General features: G+C 39.9%; 1 non-coding gene across 1 annotated transcript; it reads left to right on the top strand.

The window, feature by feature from the left end:
• The first annotated feature begins 9,187 nt into the window (after positions 1-9,187).
• On the top strand, positions 9,188-9,294 carry LOC141625323 (small nucleolar RNA R71). Its single transcript, XR_012535113.1, has one exon. It is a non-coding gene; the product is annotated as a small nucleolar RNA R71 (small nucleolar RNA).
• The last annotated feature ends 11,511 nt before the right edge of the window (positions 9,295-20,805 follow it).

The raw sequence follows: 20,805 nt of genomic DNA, 5'->3' as shown, positions 1-20,805 counted from the left end.
GTTAGTCTTTTCCGGTGGGTAGAATTTTTTGTAGAAAGCTAGAACCAACTTCTTCCAAGAATCTATTCCGAGAGTGGCCTTGTCAAGGCCCTTCAACCATTGTTTCGTGGTGCCGATTAGAGAAAAAGGAAATAAGACCCATCTAATTTGGTCTTGAGTCACACCGGTTTGAGAGATTGCATCACAATAGTCGCAAAAGGTTTCCATATGAGAATGAGGGTCTTCACTAGGCATCCCCCCAAATTGGCTCCTTTCGACTAATTGGATAAAGGCGGATTTGACAATAAAATTTCCGGTTAGATTTTGTGGTGCAGGAGTACCATTGGGTAGGTTCTCCTCGGTGGGTACGGAGTGTGACGAGAATTTAGGCATTGTAGGTTGATTTTGTGGGGTATTGTGTAATGGGTTCTCCTCTCCTTGTATTGCGAAAGGGTTGATGAACTCAATAGTGGGTTGAACAATCTCACTAATACCTCTCAAATTCCTCCTAGCAAATCTCCTATTGTTCATCAAGGTTCTTTCAATTTCACGGTCAAAAGGTAACAAATCACCTTGTGACCTTCTAGACATGCAAAATATCAAACAACTCGAAAACAATTAGAACAAACCTTGAGGAGTTTTACTTCCCCAAGGCGAAGAAAGACACAACTAATAACAATAAAAAGGAAATCTAAATCAAGTAAACACCATCCCCGGCAACGGCGCATTTTTGATCGGTCAGTTTCGTTTCACAAATAAAGGTGTGGTCGTTGGGTCACGTCCGAATCAAAACACAATTTATAGCTTCACAAACAACTCTACAATTAGTAAAGAGGCAAGTAAAGGTCGGATCCCAATGGACGGGTATTGAAATGAGATTTTTATTGCAACTAGTGGTGTCTTAGGGGTGTCACAATTTGGGTTGATGTAGAAGGTCACTAACTAAAATAGCAATGAAAATAAACAAGCAAGATGAATTAAAGGGGTGTAAACAATTGATTAAAAAGTACTAGGGTGTCATGGGATCATAGGGGAATCATGGGAATTGATCATACAAACATGTTCTCAAATTATAAGCAAGCAATTATTGTTGTGATGGATTGAGTTGGGTTATATCTTACAATCCTAGGAAAGTTTGGGTCCCGGAGCCGAATCGATTAGATTGTACAACACCTACAAGTCGACTTAATCTTCCCTACTCAACAACATGCATGGTCTAATGAGACTCGAGTTGGGTTATGTCTTACAAGTCTCATTGAAAAGATAGGAGATGGTGGTAAATGCAAGGATTCATAGGCTTAGCATTTCATCAAATATAACATGTGCATGAGTTGAGATCAAAACAAGCAAGCAAATAAAACATGAAAGCATATTAATTTAAGCATGAATCATTCCCCATGTTGGTTTCCTCTAATCACCCATTAACCCTAGCTAAGAGACTACTCACTCATTATCATGTTGATCATGCTAGAAAGGTTGTCAATCATACCAACAAAATGAAACATGATGAATAAATGAAAGTAATTAACAATATTTAAAAAGGGATTAAGAGAATTATACCTACTAATGATTCCAATAATAAAGCAAAGATAAAAGAAGTACTTGATGCTTGATTGAGAGGTTGTCAATCTCCCAATAATAACCCAAATAATCTTCAATTACCCAAAATAAAGGATGAACAAAAGAGAGATTAAGGAAATAAAACTTGTATTAGAACTTGATTAATTGTTGATTACAAAACTAAAGAGAGATTTGATTGATATTAGCTACTCTAATTATTGATAAGAAGAACATGCTCTTCTAATTAGACTAATGGGGTATTTATAGTGGAAATTAGGGGGATGCATTAGGGTTAACTAAGGGCTAAACTAGTAATTACACTTTTTAGATTGAGCAGGTAGGAGCCGGTATTTTCCGAAGGAAGGGCTTCTTTCTTTGTAGCTTGGAGAAGAGGAAATCGCGCTGTAGAGGAATCCGAGCGGATTAGGGTCGGGACGGGCGGATTCTGGCGATGGAACTCGAGCGGATTCAAGAGAATCCGGGCGGATTGTTGTGATGGAATCCGAGCGTCTTGGTGGAAAACCGCACGGATTGTGCAGGTGGAGGACGGCCGGATTGTAGACAATCCGCACGGATTGTGTCTCAGCAAGTCTTCTTCTTCTTTTCTTCCATTTTATTCATAATTTCCTTGGGGATTTCCTTGGGGACTCAAGGATCCTTTCTCAACATTGCTCATCTACTATCATATATACAAAGGCCTTCTAATCTTGTCTCTCCTTGACGCTTGGTCATTGAATTCGATCAATTTAGTCTCGTTTTGCCATGAAAATGCAAGATTCTTACTCCTTTCCTACCAAGGGATCAAAATCTCAAAGAAGATGCAAAACAAAGAACTAAAGATAATAAATGACCCAAATATGCACTAAAAAGCATGGGAACAAGGCTAATTCGGGGGCTAAAAATGCGCTAATTATGGTCACATCAAATATCCCCAAACCGAACCTTTGGTCGTCCCGAAAAAAGAGGTGACAAAGACTAGGACCATTATTTAAACTATCCTAATAACATAGCCGATATGAGACAATTAGCGGGTCTCACTCCGCCCCTTCAACTCACAACAAGACAACCATGAGGTAGGATGCCTTCTTGCAAGGTAAGGTGGGTCTTGCCAAAAATGGCGACACATCCAAACATTAAGCACACAAAATCACATAATGGATGCATCTACAAAAGAATAGCCACTTCCTCATCAAGTGGCGGAGGATGGCACTAAATCACCTCCAAATGGTGTTACACTAGACTACTTTCGTCCTCAATTTCCAAATGCTTTCGTCAAGAGCGATCGGATGGTGGTGGAATGATGATCCCTATGATGCTAGTAGCATATGACATGACAAGTCTCGAATTCTCTACAAAAGTAAAGGTCATGGATCGTCCCAAGCTCGACCAAGTGGCTTGACAAAAAGGCTTTTTGGGAATGAAATGCTCAGATCTTTATTCACAACGGGTGGATATGACTAGTATTCAAAATTGTCCTCATTTCACTTTCACATTCAAAAATTTAAGATGGGGTTTGTCCCTTCCGGGCTAGTGTCCTTTGCTTTCGCCAATCGCTTATTAGGCAACCGGTTAACCTCTAGACAATAGCTTTTCGGGGTGATAGTCACTCTGTCTCTGGGCGGCCGAATTCACAACCGTGTGGGGGCCCAATTCAATGGATCCCACACCAAAGCACATCGAAGTGGTACGCCTCCATCAAAACAATTTAAATTTCTCAACATTCAACAATTCATAACATTTGAGGTTTCCTTGGTATTAAATTACTTCCACATGACAAAATTCCTTGAAATGAGCACTTCAAGCTTATTGATAGAAAATATTTTTGGGTTGCCTTACCACAAGGTCAATCAAGGTCACCTAGACAAGTTAACCAAGTCCACATCGCATCACGGGGTTGGATAGGTTACTCACATGCAAACCCTTGACTAGGCCTTGGGTCATGGGTCAAAAGATACTAGTAAGACACTATCTAGGGTGTTTTACAACCATTCTAGTAGGCAAAGTCTTAAGTTGAACAAGTATTTGTAATGGCTTAGTTGCTCTTGTCAAAGTTCCTAATTAGGCATTTTTCAAAACATTTCTAACATGCAACTACATGCCATGATGCAACTAATATAACCATCCTAATTCAAGTGATTCTATCAACTAATATGACATATAAACTAAATGCAAGTCCTAAGTTCACATTGTTATACCGCATCAAACAAAATAAAGCCACATAGTCATTAACATAAAGAGGAAAAAGGAGATTGGAAAGATCATACCATGCGGTCTTCATTATCCTCATGTCTCGGATGTGGCATAGTCAATCAATGTGAACAAGGATAGAACAAACACAATATATACAAAACAAGTCTACATAAGGAAATAAACATGTTTTTGGGTTTTCAATTTTCAAATTTTTATGATTTTCGAACTTTTTCAATTTTTTTGGATTTTTGAATAAGAGTTAAATGTTAGAATTCCCATCTCCACACTAATATGGGCATTGTCCTCAATGGCCAAAATGATGGAAATTATGCAAAGATGATGCATGATTTCTACACTAAATGCAATCTACACTAAGCTACATTACATGATGCATGGTTTTTGTTATGACGGAGAGGATAATTTAGATTACCTCCCGTTGTGTATGCATTAACTTCCCCAAACTGAGTTAGACACTATTGCTAATGTCCAAGGATGGGTGTAGTTCATGCACACACTATGCAATGCATGAAACTAATTTGTCATTTTGGATTTTGAAAGTGGGAACAATAAAATGAGAACACCTCAATGGTACCGAGGTGTGAGTCCTCTATGGTGCTAGGACTACTCAAACAATGATCAAGAAAATAATTAAAAACAAAGAGAGAAATAGACAAACCATGAGAGGGTAGGAGCCTCCAAGGCTTGCTAATCTTCCATCATATCATCACCATCATCACTTTCCTCATTAGAAGTGGTCTCATTGCCACTTCCCTCTTCATTTGCTTCTTCACCTTGCTCATCATCTTGCTCACCATCCTTTTCTCCTTCTTCACTTGCTTCCTCATCAATGTTATCATCAACTTCTTCATTACCAACAACCTCATTGTCACCCAAAACAACCCTAGATGCACCCGGAAATAGGACTTCTCTATCCGCCCAACTAGGCAAAGGACATGATGGATCAAGTAGTCCTTGCCTAGCTAAGTGTAGGAGGGGTGGATATTGAGCCAAGTAAGCATTTTTCCGATCCTCAAAGGCTTGCTTGTGCATTGCTTGCATGAGAAGAGTCAAATAATCATTTCTAGCTTCAACTCCTTCCGGCTTGAACTCTTGATACTCAAAGGGGTAAGGTGATGTGACAATGGAAGAGGAGGGCATTTCAAGTTCGCCCTTTTGTTGTTGGATAATATACTCGGCCTCTTTAGAAAGGGGAAGTAGATAATTGGTCCGGTGGACGCTTAGACGACAAATCTTTGAAGGCAAAGTGAACGATCTAGCTTCACTAGTGAGCCATCCATACTTAGTGTCAAGAGGGTTATGGGCAACCCACTTGTACTTGTGTATCATAGTATGCAAATCAACAAGATGACCACCCTCCTTTGATTTATACTTGTTATCCTTGTTTAAGTTAGGATCAAAGTACTTAGCTAGGATAGTGACTAGGCCGCCATTGACAATAACGGTAGTGCCCTTCTTCCCACAATCAATGTTGAGCCATCTATCTACCAAAAGCCTCAAAGAGTTGAAAGGCTTGGTGTGTACTCTTCCAATGTTCAAAGCCGATTTAAGAAGAATAAAATCAAGTTTGGTGAAATGGTTGGTATCTTTCCTTGCAATAATGGTGTTTCCTATGACCTTGTGCCATACTTTTATGCCCGGATGGTGGACTAAAAGAGCACGACTCGCATGAAAATCCTCAAATTTCCTTCCGGAAATTGCCTCCCAAAGAGGATCGGGGTCATACTTTCCATAATTCTTAAAATAACTCGGTTCATCACTAAGACCCAAGATTTCACCCAATTCCCTAAAGGAAATGCGTCTACTAATATTAGCTAGACGAAACTCGAGGTTCTCCCTACTCTCAACTTTGGTGACTTTCAAAGAACTCAAAAACTCCAAGGTAAGGGAGGGGTATGTCAATTCTTTTGATTCAAACAATTTCTCTAACCCCATGGCTTTGAAAAAGGCTCTAGTTTGCTCAAGGACACCCAACTTACCCAAGGTGTCTTCACAAATAAATTTGGTGGATTGTAGTGATTTCCTAGCAAACTTGGCAAAAGTATCTCTATGGGTTTTGGAAATAAAAGTTACCTCCGGATAATGCAAAAGTTGATCGATTTCCGGAGTAGAAGATGTTGTTGCTCCCATAGAAGGTTGTTGTTGTTGTTGCACTTCCAAGTTTGGGGTTGCTACCACCATAGCCAATGCTTTCTTTGCTTGAAGTGCCTTTTGCCTTTGTGAAAGTGTCTTTGGTGCCTTTGTTGCCTTTGTTGCTCCCTTAGTCCTTTCCATTGATGAACTAACCAAGAAAAGAATGAAAAATCTTCAATTTGTAGTGTACCCAAATCGATTTAAAGGTGAAAGGCTTTGCCTTTATGAATTCAAAAATCGACTGAAATGTTGAAGATTTTGTGCTTGGTTTTGATTTTTATTGAAAAAGGAGTGATTGATTTGTTGTTAGAAGGATGATTTGATTTGATTTTGGTGAATGTAGTTGAGGAATTTTGTTTTTGTGATGGAGAGGATGAGGGTTTTGATGTTTTGAAGTAGTGTTATGAATGAATGAATGAATGAATGAATGGAGGTGGGAGGGATTTTATAAAGACCGAAAAATTCGAACTGCAGGGGCAATCTGTGCGGTTTCTGCCCAATACGGGCGGATTCTGCACTTTCTGGGTTTGATAAAACTCGCCTAAAGACGGGCGTCTTTAAGAGAAGACGCTCGGATTCGCTTGACACGGGACGGGCGGATTCTTCAGAAGACGGACGGATTTCAGTCCAGGAATTTTTCTTGTTTTCCTCAGCAGAGAAGACGGGCGTCTTCTTTCCAAGACGGACGGATTTTCAGAGACGGGCGGATTCTTTGTTCAGACGCCGGATTCTCTTACAGTCAAAAATCTTTCAAAATTTCAGCTTATAGGGACGTGCGTCTTCAACCCAGTACGCTCGGATTGCATGAAGACGGGCGGATTCTCTTGAATCCGCTCGGATTCGACCCTTTTGTACCCGGATTCAGTTTCATCCGTGTACAATGCATATCCCTTATCATTCTTCTATTCTTCTTCATATCTTGTGTTCTTCATTGTGGGGGCACTACTAAGGCATGGATAGCCTAGGCAATTGCCATCCCCACACTAAGCTAGAGCACTACACATCAATTGAAATTATTAGTCCCTCCCTCACTTCTCTCAAACATGACAATTATCTTGATCAAAGTAAATAAAAATCCAAAGATGACAAAAATGCAATACAAGAATTGAAATGCGAGTTAGGGAGTTAGAAATATTTACAAATGGTGGTTTAGGGAGGACCCCACCAAACTCTCATTCTTGATGAGATGTCAAGGGGGCATGTTCAAGGTGTTGTTGATGTTGCTCAACACCTTGAAAAAGTAATCAAAAGCTTGTTCATTATTGTTATAGAGGTCTTCAATAAACCTTGGCCCTTGTTGTCGGTCTTGATCGATGGCATTACCAATGTAGGGATTAAAAATCCCTTCAAATTCGTCGTCCCAAAGACCACAAACTTCATTAAGTTGATCATTGAAAATCTCTTGATTTGATGGAGACAACTCTCCCAATTTCTTCTCTTGGCCAATGAGGCCATTCTCTTCTTCCTTGATTGATTTTGATGAGCTTTGCAAGCTCTCCTTGTCATAATTCACTTGCTCTTTGAATGGAGCATCTTCAATTTTCTTCTTCCATTGGAGTTCCGATTTCTTCCTCTCATCCTTTCGGCTATAATGATCAATCATGAAACATGGTTCATGCAAACGAGGAGCTCTCATAGTCTTGTCAAGATTAAAGGTTATGCTTTCATCTCCCACTTCTAGAGTGAGCTCACCATGTTTCACATCAATCACTGCACCCGCGGTGTGTAGGAAAGGTCTTCCTAGAATAATTGGAATGTTGGAATCTTCCTCCATATCAACAATGACAAAGTCCACCGGGATGAAAAATTTCCCAATTCGCACGGGGACATCTTCCCATATCCCTAATGGTGTCTTCGTAGATCTATCGGCCATTTGGAGTGTGATGTTGGTGCATTTAAGATCTCCCATCCCCAACCTTTTACTCACCGAGTACGGCATGACACTCACACTAGCCCCTAGATCACATAAGGCTTTGTTGATCGTTGTGTCGCCAATGGTACACGGTATTGAGAAGCTTCCCGGATCCTTTAGTTTTGGAGGTGAACTCCCTTGAAGTATTGCACTACTCACCTTAGTGAAGGCGATAGTCTCAAGTTTCCGGATCGACTTCTTCTTTGTGAGGATATCTTTCATGTATTTCGCATAGGCCGGCACGTGATTTATTAATTCCGTGAAAGGAATTGAGACTTCCAAATTCTTCACAATTTCCATGAACTTTCCAAGTTGATCATCAAATTTGGGCTTGGCTTGACGACTTGGAAAAGGAAGTCTAATCACAATGGGCTCCTTCTCCTTGACCTTGTCTTCATTTTTCTTTGAACTTTCTTCTTTTGATGATTCTCCATCTTTGGAGTTTTGCACAATTTCTTCCTTATCACTAGCTTCCACAACTTCATCCTCAACTTGCTTCCTCGGTGCTTCATACCTTGTACCACTTCTCAATTGAATGGCACTAACCGTTTCATGTCTAGGGGGATTACTTTGAGGTGGTAATTGCCCCTTTTGTCTTTGTGAGCTTGAAGATGCTAGTTGAGTCAAGTGTGTTTCCAACATCTTGGTGTGAGCTAGAATGTTGTTGATGGTGGTTTCCTTTGCTTGACTATCTTTTTGCATTTGAGTGAAAAATTCTTGTTGATTCTTTTGAATTTGGAGGACCGCTTTTTGGACATCAAAACCTTGGTCATTTTGGTGATTGTATGGATTTTGATTTTGGTAACCTTGGTTTTGATTGTAAAAGGGTCTTTGATTTTGGTTTCTCATGGGTGGTGGAGTGTATGTTGTTTGAGGGTTTTGAACATTTTGGCTTTTGTATGAGAGATTTGGATGGAATTTGGTGTTTTCATTGTAATAGTTGGAATAAGGGGTACCACACTTGTATGCTTGGAAAGCATTCACTTGTTCATTTGTTCCCCTACATTCACTTTGGTCATGTCCCAAAGTTCCACAATTCTCACATATCCCACTTGGGATTGATGAAGATGCCGTCATGGCATTAACATGATGCTTTGGTGATTTTGAGACTTCTTCAAGTCTAGCCATAGCTTTTTCAAACTTCAAATTGATTGTGTCAATATGAGCACTAAGTTGAGCACCCAATTGAGTAACGGAGTCCACTTCATGCTTTCCTCCTCTAATAGCCTTGGAGGTCTACTATATTGTGAGTTATGGACCGCCATTTCCTCAATCTTGTTCCATGTTTGATTGTCATCAACTTCGGTGAACATTCCATTTGATCCCATATTGAGAATGTTCCTTGAATCCTCATATAAACCGTTCCAAAATTGTTGTACCAAGAACCATTCGCTAAGTCCATGGTGAGGACATGAGCGACAAATTCCCTTGAACCGCTCCCAAGCTTCATACAAAGATTCTTCATCCCTTTGCTTAAAACCCGTAATTTGAGCTCTTAGCATGTTAGTCTTTTCCGGTGGGTAGAATTTTTTGTAGAAAGCTAGAGCCAACTTCTTCCAAGAATCTATTCCGAGAGTGGCCTTGTCAAGGCCCTTCAACCATTGTTTCGTGGTGCCGATTAGAGAAAAAGGAAATAAGACCCATCTAATTTGGTCTTGAGTCACACCGGTTTGAGAGATTGCATCACAATAGTCGCAAAAGGTTTCCATATGAGAATGAGGGTCTTCACTAGGCATCCCCCCAAATTGGCTCCTTTCGACTAATTGGATAAAGGCGGATTTGACAATAAAATTTCCGGTTAGATTTTGTGGTGCAGGAGTACCATTGGGTAGGTTCTCCTCGGTGGGTACGGAGTGTGACGAGAATTTAGGCATTGTAGGTTGATTTTGTGGGGTATTGTGTAATGGGTTCTCCTCTCCTTGTATTGCGAAAGGGTTGATGAACTCAATAGTGGGTTGAACAATCTCACTAATACCTCTCAAATTCCTCCTAGCAAATCTCCTATTGTTCGTCAAGGTTCTTTCAATTTCACGGTCAAAAGGTAACAAATCACCTTGTGACCTTCTAGACATGCAAAATATCAAACAACTCGAAAACAATTAGAACAAACCTTGAGGAGTTTTACTTCCCCAAGGCGAAGAAAGACACAACTAATAACAATAAAAAGGAAATCTAAATCAAGTAAACACCGTCCCCGGCAACGACGCCATTTTTGATCGGTCCGTTTCGTGTTCACAAATAAAGGTGTGGTCGTTGGGTCACGTCTGAATCAAAACACAATTTATAGCTTCACAAACAACTCTACAATTAGTAAAGAGGCAAGTAAAGGTTGGATCCCAAGGGACGGGTATTGAAATGAGATTTTTATTGCAACTAGTGGTGTCTTAGGGGTGTCACAATTTGGGTTGATGTAGAAGGTCACTAACTAAAATAGCAATGAAAATAAACAAGCAAGATGAATTAAAGGGGTGTAAACAATTGATTAAAAAGCACTAGGGTGTCATGGGATCATAGGGGAATCATGGGAATTGATCATGCAAACATATTCTCAAATTATAAGCAAGCAATTATTGTTGTGATGGATTGAGTTGGGTTATATCTTACAATCCTAGGAAAGTTTGGGTCCCGGAGCCGAATCGATTAGATTGTACAACACCTACAAGTTGACTTAATCTTCCTTACTCAACAACATGCATGGTCTAATGAGACTCGAGTTGGGTTATGTCTTACAAGTCTCATTGAAAAGATAGGAGATGGTGGTAAATGCAAGGATTCATAGGCTTAGCATTTCATCAAATATAACATGTCCATGAGTTGAGATCAAAACAAGCAAGCAAATAAAACATGAAAGCATATTAATTTAAGCATGAATCATTCCCCATGTTGGTTTCCCCTAATCACCCATTAACCCTAGCTAAGAGACTACTCACTCATTATCATGTTGATCATGCTAGCAAGATTTTCAATCATACCAACAAAATGAAACATGATGAATAAATGAAAGTAATTAACAATATTTAAAAAGGGATTAAGAGAATTATACCTACTAATGATTCCAATAATAAAGCAAAGATAAAAGAATTACTTGATGCTTGATTGAGAGGTTGTCAATCTCCCAATAATAACCCAAATAATCTTCAATTACCCAAAATAAAGGATGAACAAAAGAGAGATTAAGGAAATAAAACTTGTATTAGAACTTGATTAATTGTTGATTACAAAACTAAAGAGAGATTTGATTGATATTAACTACTCTAATTATTGATAAGAAGAACATGCTCTTCTAATTAGACTAATGAGGTATTTATAGTGGAAATTAGGGGGATGCATTAGGGTTAACTAAGGGCTAAACTAGTAATTACACTTTTTAGATTGAGCAGGGAGGAGCCGGTATTTTCCGAAGGAAGGGCTTCTTTCTTTGTAGCTTGGAGAAGAGGAAATCGCGCTGTAGAGGAATCCGAGCGGATTAGGGTCGGGACGGGCTGATTCTGGCGATGGAACTCGAGCGGATTCAAGAGAATCCGGGCGGATTGTGGTGATGGAATCCGAGCGTCTTGGTGGAAAACCGCACGGATTGTGCAGGTGGAGGACGGCCGGATTGTAGACAATCCGCACGGATTGTGTCTCAGCAAGACTTCTTCTTCTTTTCTTCCCTTTTCTTCATAAATTCCTTGGGGATTTCCTTGGGGACTCAAGGATCCTTTCTCAACATTGCTCATCTACTATCATATATACAAAGGCCTTCTAATCTTGTCTCTCCTTGATGCTTGGTCATTGAATTCGATCAATTTAGTCTCGTTTTGCCATGAAAATGCAAGATTCTTATTCCTTTCCTACCAAGGGATCAAAATCTCAAAGAATATGCAAAACAAAGAACTAAAGATAATAAATGACCCAAATATGCACTAAAAAGCATGGGAACAAGGCTAATTCGGGGGCTAAAAATGCGCTAATTATGGTCACATCAGTTCCTCTGTGATTTCCTCTTCATCGGCGATTTTGTGCACATAGGCTGGCTCTGACCGTCGTTCGATGCATAAAGGCATTTCTACCATGCTATCCGGCATATTAATCAAAGATGCGAGTTTTGCAAGAGCATCTGCAAATTGATTTTCCTCTCGAGGTAGGTGTAGGTAGGTTACTTGATCGAAGAATTGGGCTACTTGGTCTATTCTGGCTTGATAAGGTGCTAAGCTTTCACTTCGGATTTTCCAAGATCCCGTGATTTGGTTGATGATCAAAGATGAATCCCCATGCACTCGAAGATTCTTGATGCCTAAACCTACTGCCGCTTGCAATCCAATGAGACAAGCCTCGTATTCTGCAGCGTTATTTGTTACCTCGAAGTCGAGTTTGACAGAGATTGGTGTATGCTCGCCTTCAGGAGAAATGAGCAACACTCCTATTCCAAATCCTCTTAAGTTCTATGCTCCATCAAAATAAAGGTCACAGGAGTCCACATCGGTTTGGAGTATATCCTCATCCGGAAACGACCAGGTGTCTATTGTTTGTGTATCATTAATAGGATTTTCTGCGAAGAATTCGGCAACGGCGCGCCCCTTTATAACTTTCAAAGGTACATACTTGAGATTGAACTCTGAGAGCATCAAAGTCCATCTTGCTAAGCGTCAATTGAGAACGGATTTCTCGAAGAGGTATTTGACACGATCCATTTTGGAGTATATTTTGACGGAGTAACTAAGCATGTAATGGCGTAGTTTCTGTGGGTTAATATCCGTATACTACCCTTTAATTGTAGGATTATAACGCAAAATTTACATGTGATTATAGACATAAAACGAAAAACATAATGAAACGATAAAGATATAGAAATAACCTTCGGTCCTAGTGCAAAAGGCAATGAGAGATCAAGGTAGATCTCCTCCTAATTGTTGCACCCAAGATGTCCGAGTAATGCCCTTGTGCTAGAGAGAATCCCCTAATTGCCTTGCAATATCGAGGGGATTGTTTTGTGAGTTTGTGTTGGATGAGAGATCCGAATTTCGGGAGGCACAATTCCCAAAACCCTAATTATTTTTAGCAAATGAACAACTAGGTTAGACAAGAGGAGAAGCTCTCCTTTTGTCTATGAAGTGCTCGGCCAAACCGAGTGAGTAAGAGAGAAATGGGCTTTTCATTTCCTCTTCACTTAAACTCGTGGTCCGGTCCATAATTCGCTAAGTGTATATAACGCGGTTTCATTATAAACTGTTATCGGTTATCGGAAATTAAGGCATCAACTAATAATACGGGTTAGTTGAATTATTAATACATGTCCGACAAAACAGTAATGTATAATTATATTCAATATACATTAATTAAATATAAAACGCTTATATTCAATTTTACGAATTAACCGCTTAATTCGTCTTAGCCATTATTATTTAATCCGTATTAAATAAAATATCTCAACATCACATTTTGACTAATAATTAGTCAAATAACTCAGACTAACTGGTTAGTCAAATTTGGCATCTACATGACTGTATTTTCATACCGTCACATCAATCAAACGTATCCTATAGGTGTGACTTTTAGGGACCAGTTGATCACCGCCATCTGTATGACAATAACGTCAAACTTATCTAGCAAGCCAACCGTTATTGATAAACGTGGATCAACTGATAATAATACCAAAAGTATGCCCTTTGATCCTTTTAGAGATTTATAAGTCCTTGCACTAACTGTTAAGGACACCATTTAACAAGCTCCCACTTGTCCGTACAAGTGTATGTGCAATGATGTTATCCGCACTAACTGGAGGACACAAGCTCCAACAAACTCCCACTTGTCCGTACAAGTGTATGTGCGATAACCGATTCTCATATTCATTTAAAATTTCTCCCACTCAATGTAAAACAATTTGCAGATCTGGATCCACAAAGGTCGTATTTTACAATCGATCTGTATCTAGAGTGGTTTCCCCGACTAGAGAGTAACTTAACTGATAAAACGAATCCGTATCCGAGCATGGCTATGCATTTGATTCTGACTCCTCGAGTGGCCCTGAGAAATATCGAGTACCCGATAAAGGCTGAATATTTCCTTCAACTCGACTCCTTCCGATCTAAGCACAACATGAAATGACCCAGAAAAAATCTACTTGGCCCCCTGTTACGGATGACCGTGAGAAAGAAACCAAAGTCACCCAAAATCTGCCTTAGTCTCAAGAGACAGTCGATAGTTAAAAGAATCGACTCTTAGGATCACCATGGAAGTCCTATCCACGACCGGGCAACGAATGTTATAAAACATTTAGGACTCCACGTCGATGTCACAATTGTGTCCTACGAAATATCCGTATAAATCGCCTCTGTGATTGGTCAGTCAACCGGTTGACTTATGGGTCGTTGAACCCACCATCAACCAACGTCACAAAATAATTGCCAGAGTTATCAGCTCATGTGGGCAATTAAGGACTGAAAAATATAATGTTTGTTCAGTTCACTTTGTGGTGTTCAAAATTTGTCGTACAAATCCACATGAAAAACAAAATATATAAATATCAAAACGATGATGTTGTATAGAGTACAAAAGGAAATGAATCTGATCCATAAGAGAGTACTACAACTCAGGAACACGTTTAATTCCCATGGAGTTAACGTGCCCTTCATGCTTATCTTGTCGTAATGCTTTAGTGAGAGGATCTGCTATGTTATCATCTGTAGCAATCTTTTCTATCACTACTTCCTTTTGCTCCACGTAATCTCGGATTAGATGAGCTTTCCGTTGTACATGTCTAGACTTGTTGCTAGACTTTGGCTCCTTAGCTTGGAAGATGGCACCACTATTGTCGCAATAGATGGTGATCGGGTCATTCGAACTAGGAACTACGGATAGTCCATGTAAGAATTGACGCATCCATATCGCTTCCTTTGTAGCTTCAGACGCGGCATAGTACTCGGACTCGATCGTAGAATCTCAGAATCGTTTGCTTGGAACTCTTCCAACGATCTGCAGCGCCATTAAGAGTAAAAACGAATCCAGATCGAGATTTCGAGTCATCTCGATCCGTTTGGAAGCTAGCATCTGCGAATCGGTTGCGCATAGCTTTTGTTCGCCTCCATAAGTCAATGCCCAATCTTTAGTCCTCCGTAGGTACTTAAGAATGTTCTTGACAGCCAGCCAATGTGATTCACCTGGATGCTGTTGGAATCGACTTGTCATACTCAATGCATATGCCACGTCCGGACGTGTGCATATCATGGCATACATGATTGATCCTATAGCCGAAGCATAGGGAATCCGTGCCATGCGCTCTTTCTCTTCCGGTGTCTCTGGTGCCTGAGACTTGCTCAAATGCACCCCTGGAGCCATAGGAAGAAACCCCTTCTTGGAGTTAGTCATGCTGAATCTCTCTAGGACTTTGTCTATGTAAGACTCCTGACTGAGAGATAACATCCGTCGTGATCGATCTCGATAGATACGGATGCCCAGAATTCTTTGTGCCTCACCCAGATCTTTCATCTGGAAATGGTTTTTCAACCATACTTTCACCGAAGATAAGAGAGGTATGTCGTTCCCAATCAGAAGTATGTCGTCAACATACAATATTAGGAAGACAATCTTGCTCCCACTCGACTTGATATATAGACATGGTTCCTCGACCGATCGAGTAAATCCATTTTCTTTTATCACTTGGTCGAATCGATGATTCCAACTCCTTGATGCTTGCTTAAGTCCATAAATGGAACGCTTAAGCTTGCACACTTTCTTAGGATGTACTGGATCGATGAAACCTTCGGGTTGTACCATGTACAACTCTTCCTCCAAAAAGCCGTTTAAGAAGGCGGTTTTCACGTCCATTTGCCAAATTTCATAGTCATGAAAAGCGGCAATCGCTAAGATAATCCGAATGGAACGCAGCATGACTACGGGTGCAAAAATCTCATCGTAGTGCAAACCTGGCACTTGGGTGAAACCTTTAGCAACTAGTCGTGCTTTGTAGATATCTTGTTGACCTTCCACAGAATGCTTTATCTTGTAAAGCCATTTGCATTGAAGGGGACGAACCTTAGCAGGTAAGTCAACAAGATCCCACACGTTGTTCTCATACATGGAGTCCATCTCGAATTGCATGGCCTCAAGCCATAGCTTTGAGTCAGAACTGGTCACGGCACCTTTATAGGTTGCGGGTTCACTACTCGTTAAGAGTAGAATGTCATCTATGTCATGTTCCTCGACCATACCAATGTATCTGTCCGGAGGAATAGAGACTCTTCCCGACCTCCTAGGTTCCTCAGGAATGTTAACCGCAGCCGGGATTGAAGGAATAGGTTCCTCCAATAGTTGCTCGGTATTTGGTTCTGGAACCTCCGACAGGTCGAAGGTTCTATCACTCTTTGCATTCTCGAGAAATTCCTTCTCTAAGAATGTCGCACTAGCCGCAACAAAAACACGTTGTTCGGTTGGCGAATAGAAGTAATGACCAAGGGTTCCTTTAGGATAACCTATAAAGAATGTCTTGACCGATCGCGGGCCGAGCTTATCCTCGTTGTCTCCACTTGACATAAGCCTCGCAGCCCCAAACCCGTATAAAGGACAAGTTAGGGACCGTTCCCTTCCATAGTTCATATGGAGTCTTGTCAATGACTTTAGACGGACTTGTTAAGTATTAGAGCGGGCGACAAAGAGCATAACCCCATAATGAATCGGGTAAAACCGTGTGACTCATCATGGATCGAACCATATCAAGTAAGGTTCGATTTCTCCGTTCGGACACACCATTCAATTGAGGTGTTCCGGTGGAGTTAATCGTAGGGCAATCCCACAGTCCTTTAGGTGTTGATCAAATTCGTGAGAAAGATACTCGCCACCACGATCCGAACGCAGTGTTTTAATCTTTCTACCCAATAGGTTTGTACCCTATTCTGGTATTCCTTGAATTTCTCAAAGGATTCACTTTTGTGCTTCATTAAGTAGACATAGCCATATCTACTTAAATCGTCCGTGAAAGTGATGAAATACCTATAGCCTTCTCGTGCGGTGATTGACATAGGACCACATACATCCGTGTGTATGAGTCCTAATAGGTCGACAGCGCGCATTCCAACACCTTTGAAGGAAATACGAGTCATCTTACCGATGAGACATGATTCACACGTGCCAAATGATTGAAAATCAAAGGCCGAGATAGCTCCATTTTTGATGAGCTGTTTTACGCGTTTCTCATTAATGTGTCCCATACGGCAGTGCCATAGATACGTTTGATCTTTGTCACCAACCTTTAACTTTTTATTCATTACGTGTAATATTTCCGTGGTCGGATCTAAAACATAAATTCCGTTCATGGAGACTGCCTTGCCATAAATCATATCGTGTAAAGAGAAAATGCAAGCATTATTTTCTATTACAAATGAAAAACCAAGTTTGTCAAGTGCGTAAACCGAAATAATGTTTTTCGAAAGACTAGGAACATAATAGCGATCATATAATGACAACTCAAATCCGCTAGGAAGCTGGATCACATATGTCCCCTTTGAGATGGCAGCTACTCTTGCTCCATTCCCAACACGCAGTTCCACCTCACCCTTTACGAGGGGTTCGATGTTTTGAGCCCCCGCACATGATTACACGAGATGAGAACCACAACCAAGTATCAAGTACCCAAGTTCCGTAACTTGCGTGGTTAATCTCAATCATATGAATAAAAGTAGAAGAGAGAGAAGACATACCAACAGGTTTAACACGACCTGCCTTTAAGTCCTCATGATAAACAGGACATGTACGCCTCCAATGCCCAGTCTTGTGGCAATGATGGCATTCCATGTTTTCATTCTTGCTCTTTGTCATGCCTGATGAGTTGCTCGACTCACCAGGACCACTCTTACCTGAACCCGACTTCTTGAACTTCGGTTTACCTATTGCTAGGTTTGCCTGAGCTTTGCCCTTACCTTTCCCTTTGTTGGACACAACGAGAACATCTTGTTTCAAGCTCCCACTGAACTTCATGTCCCTTCTCGTGCATACGAGAAGGGAGTGCGATTCATGTGGGGTTTTCTTCAAATCATTCATATAGTAATTCGCTCTAAATTGCGAAAAACCATCGTGGAGTGAATGAAGCATGCGGTCGATAACAATGTTCTCGCTGATGTTACAATCAAAGGTCTCCAGCTTCTCGACATTCTCAATCATGCTGAGAATGTGTGGGCTAACCGGTTGGCCCTTCTGGAGTCTCGCATCAAAGAAGCGAGTGGTATGCTCATAGGTCACGATTCTCGGTGCTTTCGAGAATTCCTTGGTGAGCGTGGTGAAAATCTTGTTCGCACCATGGGCTATGAAGCGTTTCTGCAAATTGGATTCCATTGCAAAAATGAGTACGTTTTTAATCGCACCCGCTTCCATACAGAAATCATTGAACTTGGTGATTTCAGCAGCTCTAGCCGTGGGACCTGGGTTTGCCGGGAGGGGCTCTAATAGATATTTGAGCTTCCCATCAGCAGCAGCAGCATTCCGTAATGCCGCCTCCCAGTCTCCGAAGTTGGATCCATCATTCTTCAGTCGAGTAGACTGATTCATCTGATTCATGAAGATCCGAAGCCAGGACTCACGGTCCAATGTGGCACTTGGCATTGGGTTATCAGTAGAACCAGCCATTTGTTATTAGCAGTTTTAAAATTTCGTGATCTACACTGAAAAAGAAAGAAAACAAAAACGAAATAAGAAACTCATCGAGGTGATTTAAGTCTATTAAAATACATTTTAATCGTGTAGACTCATTGCACTTGTATAATTGATCTCCCTCAAGAATAATACAAATGATCCCAAGACTCAATTTCTGTAAATTGATAAGCCAACTGTTTAGCTAATTCTTCCGGAAGAACTCTTGGTCGATAGATTTTCGTAAATCCTATCTATAGTCCACCATAGTCACAGGATCGTACGAGTGACCATAGTGTTGAGATAAAATAAGTCAATCGGTTCCAACTTACCCGACGTAGAAGGGGTCATATTATGCCTACCGACGAAGAAGGGACTCATTGGAGTTTGACCTATAAAGACCGTTCTCAATTTTGGTTTATACGAGGAAGATCCCATCAACTTAATTATAATTCATTTTAAGTGAACGAATAACTAGCGTCTGCGTGAATGAACCAATTTAGGTGATGGCTTAAAGATCGTGTGACATGAGAATGTCAATGAAAACTAACTCGTGACCTCTATATGTGTCAGTTTTCATGCAATAATTAGGTGGTTTGGATTTTTAGGCGGAATATGATGCATATTATCGTTACGAAAATAAATAAATGAATGCAATACGTAAATAAAGATTCCTAGTGTGACCTATCCTAATAAAAAGAACATAAAACAACTTTGGAATCCACCGTTGGACCCGAGAAGCTTGTCTTGATGTTCCATCTTGATCCAAGTAGCGGGAGTGAGCATCCGGTCTCCATCTTTAGTCTTCTCAAAAATTACAATTAAAATTTACAAATATAAACCTATTTACATTCTAAATAAAAACTGTAATTAAAAGAAATAAAAATGGAGATACGAGATCTCAAAATACAACCAAGACCGTGTTCCATCATTACGGTAACACGTTCTACTAAGGCCACACTAAGTTACAATCGTTTGCAAAAATAAATAAATACGTAATAAAAGGCATTCAAAACATTCAAAATTAACGATAAATAAAATGCATCAACTAAATAAATTTATTCGTGACATAATTCCGTAATTATGTTAAATTTTTATCCAAACCACCAAAGATAATTAAAATTACATGACAAAACCGCTTTAGTCAAGTTAATTTTAATCCGAGATAATCCGTTACAATAAATCGTTTTAAAGTAACTTTATTTTACGTGGGTGAACCGTTTCACTAATCAAGCGAGAGCATAAAAACATTTTATGCATAAAAGGCCGAAAAAAAAAAAACAGAAATTTTTTTTTTTTTCTCTTCTGTACTGCTGTACGTGAACAGTACCAGTGGCCAAAAAAAAAAAAAATTTTTTTTTTTAAAATCGGCTGAAATGCCGAGAGCCTCTAAAGGCCAAAAAAAAAATTAATCGGCTAAAACGAGATCAAACAAGTGATCAAACAACAAAACGATTTGTAAAAACTCAATTGCAATTTAATCTAATCCGGATTAAAACAAAATTACAATTGACATGATCTTCACATATTGTTGTGATTATCGTTTAAAACAACAATTCGCAAAGAACAAATCGAAAACAAAACAGAAAATCGTCATCAAAGCAACCGTGTAAACTGGACACGATTCCCAATGAACAAAACAGGCCGAAAAAGATTAAACCAGCCGAGACAAAAAAAATGATGCCTCACGAAATTTTATGCAAAATTTTGATACATCTTTAACATATTGAAATGAATATCGATTACAAAACAATATGCAAAGATCAAAATTAAAACAAAACAACAACCAACGCCGTGTATACAAGACACGGTTCCCAACAATCACAAAAAAAACGCAGCAAATTTTTTTTTTTTTTTTTAAAAATGCCGAGATAAAAATAGGCAGCCGTGACCAATTTTTTGAACAAAAATTCATCGTTTCAACAATCGTTTGATGAAAAACACATATAAAAAATTACGTGGCCTCGCTCTGATACCACTTGTGGGTTAATATCCGTATACTACCCTTTAATTGTAGGATTATAACGCAAAATTTACATGTGATTATAGACATAAAACGAAAAACATAATGAAACGATAAAGATATAGAAATAACCTTCGGTCCTAGTGCAAAAGGCAATGAGAGATCAAGGTAGATCTCCTCCTAATTGTTGCACCCAAGATGTCCGAGTAATGCCCTTGTGCTAGAGAGAATCCCCTAATTGCCTTGCAATATCGAGGGGATTGTTTTGTGAGTTTGTGTTGGATGAGAGATCCGAATTTCGGGAGGCACAATTCCCAAAACCCTAATTATTTTTAGCAAATGAACAACTAGGTTAGACAAGAGGAGAAGCTCTCCTTTTGTCTATGAAGTGCTCGGCCAAACCGAGTGAGTAAGAGAGAAATGGGCTTTTCATTTCCTCTTCACTTAAACT

This window comes from Silene latifolia, chromosome 1, assembly GCF_048544455.1.
Source record: "Silene latifolia isolate original U9 population chromosome 1, ASM4854445v1, whole genome shotgun sequence".
Taxonomy (NCBI): Eukaryota; Viridiplantae; Streptophyta; class Magnoliopsida; order Caryophyllales; family Caryophyllaceae; genus Silene; species Silene latifolia.
Note: the sequence above shows the minus strand (reverse complement) of the source record. Positions and strands in the feature narration are given on the sequence as shown.